Raw genomic sequence first — 3,740 nt, forward strand, 5'->3', positions numbered from 1 at the left:
GCCCCCCCCCCCTCCTTTCTCCTTTTGGAAGCGTGCCCCAAGGAGGAGGCCCCCTGGAGGCTTCCCCCCCCGGGGGGGCCCTTTCGGAACAAGGGAAAAACGGGCCGTTTCCAGGTGAAGACTTTTGCCGCGCCCCCCCACAAATTGGTTTTTGGGGGGGAAACCTTTAACGCCCTGGGGGGGGGGGACAAACAATTTTTCCTTGAAAAGGGCTTTTTGAGGCCGGTCAAAACCCCCTTTGGCCCAATTTTCGCCCGGGTGACGTTCCCCCCGAGGGCCAAGCCGGGCCCCAAACCGTTTCCCCCCGGGGTTGACCTTTTTTTCCACCTCGGGGGGTTCCACCAACAGGAAAAGGTTTTTCCCAAACACCTTGAGGAAATCAAAATGGGGGTGCCCCCCTTTTGGTCCCCGGGCAAGGTTCCGCCCCCACCCGAGACCCTTTTCCAGCAGTCCCGTGGCCGAGTTGGGCAAACATTTTCTCCACGTGCCCCCGGTTGCCCCCCCCCCCCCCCCCCCCCCCGGCAGGTGGTCGTGCCGGGAGAAGGGTCGGTCACCCTCGCCAAAGGAGGCAGCACCGGCCACCTCCGCGTCACGTACACGTGCGCGGGCGAGGCGGCCTTCCGGGCCACGCTCGACAAAAAGGACCGGAAGCGCCTGGCGGTCGCCTTCAGACGGCGAGCCGCCGCATCGAGACCAGCGCGACACACTCGTCTTGCGCCACCGCCTGCTGACGTGCGTCGTGCCACCGCCCCGCAGGCCCGCCCCGCGGCTGCACGTGCGAGGCAATGCCGTGGGCGACGAGCACGGCAACCCGCGCATGACGATGAAGGCGTCGGGCCGCGCGCTCACGGCGAGCATGGGCGGCGTCGGCGGCGAGGGCGAGGCGGAGGGAGGTCAGTCCCTGCCGACGCACGCGGTGGCAGCGCGCCGCGGAGATCCCACCGCCACCCCCGCTGCTCCCGCCCGCGCTGCCCCCGCCGCCCCCGCGGCCCCGGCGGCAGGGGCGGTGAGCGCGGCGAGCGGCGGCGCGGACAGCGTGCGCTCGTGGAAGAGGCGCCGCCTGGTCTGAGCGCAGTGCGCTGGCCCGGCCGGTGCCTCCGCAACACTCGCCGGTCTCCGCGTGGCGAGCGCGAACGCGAGGGCTGTCAATCTGTACGTGCGTTGGTGCCCCCCGCCCTTTCGCCTCACCCGCGCCTCTTGGTACAGACACTCTTGGTACAGTATGTGAGGCTTGCGGGAGCGCGTTCTCCCTGTCTACGGCGTGCGTGTTGAGCACGTGCAGTTGTCGACTCAATTGAGCCCCTGTGTGCATGGTGATGGTCCGCGCCGTGGAGTACTGCGGTCTTGGCAAGCTTGTGGCACACTCGCCACCATGTACGCTTGTTGATGTTGTGCGGGGTGCCGGCCCGAGTCTCGCGTCCCGCCGAGAGCGTATTGTGGACTGTGTTTTTGCATTTTGGATATGTGGAGAGCCTGTGAGCCGCAACCACAACGCAACAAGGCTCCGCAAGGGTCCAAGGGCAAGGCCATTTTGTGTCTGAGTCACTCTGGAGTTTTGCGCGTTTGAGTATTGAGATGTGCGCACTGTCTGCTCGAAGATGGCGGGGGCCGGGGCCTCTCCCGGCTATATACGGACTACGCTCCGGTCTCTCGCCGGTCACGAACAAGGAGGAGCGGCTGACTGCTGGCTGCTGACACGGTGCTGAGTGTTGTGCGCGCGGCCGGCGCCCCTGTGTGCGCCTATGCCCGGCTATGGCTGCCGGGCGCCTCTCCGGGAGGCGAGGCGCTCTCACACGGCCCCCAGATCTTGGCACGCGGCCCCCAGATCTGCCATCTGGTTGAGGACGATCTCGATCCAGCTGGCCGTGAACCACTCGTGAGGGTGCATCCCGTCCTATGCACGGCGAGGAGAGCCGGGCTCGAGGTCTCGAGGGCTCGCGAGGGTCTGGCACCTCTTGCACGCCCGCGCCTTGGTCCAGCCGCTCCGCGAGCTGCACGCCGAGCAGTGCGCCATGCTCGCCACGTCGCTCTCGTGCGCGAGCCGGCCGCACTCCTACTCCCGCCCCACCATCCCGTGAGGTGCCGCCGGCCCAGCTGAGTCCGCGTCTCAAAGGGCGGTGCGCGCCGTCTCCACGATGCCGGCCGCTCTCTCCCTCTCCGCGCGGCGGGCTGGCGCCTCGGGCTGCTGGCCGGCAACGCCTCCCGCCGCCCTCGCGGCTCTGCGAGAGAGCCGCCGCGTCGAGACCTGCTCTCACCGCCGGACGCGTGAACAGCGCGCTCCTCCGCCGCCGAGAGCCGAAGCCGCCCCGCCCTCGCCTCGCGCAGCAGCGCATTGTACGCGCCGTAGTCGCCGCCGAACCCGCCGTACGTCGCACCGTACCTGCGGGACATGTCAGGGAAGTGTCGTGGACAGGTCCAGGACAGGTCCGAGCCCGCCGTACGCCGCCGCGTACATCGTGCGCACCATCACCACGGCGCGCGGCCAGTGGCTGCGGATCGCCTCGACCTGCATCCGAATGACCTCCCCAACCTCGCGCCAGGCGAGGCTCGAGTTTGGCTGCCGCCCCGCCCTCGCCCAGTTCTTGAAGTCCCACTCCTCCCCCGAAAGCGTCACAAAGTCCGGAGGCCGGTGGTGCAGCCGCATCGCCGCCAACGCGAGCTCCCACCCTCGCAGCCGCGCCGGCTGGAGAGCGGCGTCGTTCGAGGGCCTGCGCACACGGGGCGCGGCCTTCTGACGGGGAGGGCGCCGTCCGGCACTACTCGCGCAGCTGCCCGCGCCTCAGGCTCGCCATGCCCGCGGAGTGCGTCTCGACGACGGTCAAGTTGAGCAAAGGCACCGCGCACCCGTCCATCGCAAGGCCGCTGCCGCCCGCAAAGGCATGCTGGCCGCCCGCCTAGGAAGTGTCCAGGAAGTGTCTAGGAGGTGTCTAGGAAGTGTCTAAGGCGTGCTGGCCGCCCGCCGGCAACGCCCTCGCCAGCTCTGCCGTCGAGACCACGACCGACTCGCGCGGCACGCCGAAGCTGTCGCAGCCGGACCGCGTGATTGTGTGGTCGACCGAGGTGCCTGTGGGCGTGTCATGGACGTGTCATGGACACGCCTCTCGGGCGCGCATGATGGCGTGGACGAGCGAGGCGCCCACGATGAGCCAGAGCTTGTTGCGCAGCCCGGCCAGCCGCGAGAGCGCGTGCGCCTCCATCGCATCCGTCAGTCGGCCCCGCCGCGCTTCGACCTTTGAGAGCTTCCACACCTCCGCCACGTCGCAATCGAGACGCGGAAGGAAGCGCTGGCCGAGGCTGTCGCGGCCAGGCACCGGCACTGGAGACGTCCAGTTGCCGCGGAAGACAGGCGCGCCTGGGGTTAGGGTTAGGGTTAGGGTTAGGGTTAGGGTTAGGGTAACGTCCAGTTGCCGCTGAAGTCAGGCGCGCCCGCGCACCCTCGGGCGAGCCTCTCCTCGACCTGCGAGAGGGAGGGAGGGCGGTCCTGGTGAGCTGGCGTGCGCACATGATGTTCCGGCGAGGGGCTCGCGCGGCGCACCGTTGTGTGCAGGCAGGGCTTGACGCCGAGGCAGGGATCGAGCGCCAGCTGTGGCAGCTCGCGGAGCACTCCCGGCCGGTCGTCTCTGCCGGCTCGTCCTTTCGACCGCGTCGAGGTCAATGGCGTCTCCGACGAGGCGCCGGTGGAGAATGAGTCAATCTGAGACTGCAGCGCGGCGAGCTGCGCCCGGAGCTGGTCCAGTGTG

This window comes from Emiliania huxleyi (assembly GCF_000372725.1).
Source record: "Emiliania huxleyi CCMP1516 chromosome Unknown EMIHUscaffold_186, whole genome shotgun sequence".
Taxonomy (NCBI): domain Eukaryota; phylum Haptophyta; order Isochrysidales; family Noelaerhabdaceae; genus Emiliania; species Emiliania huxleyi.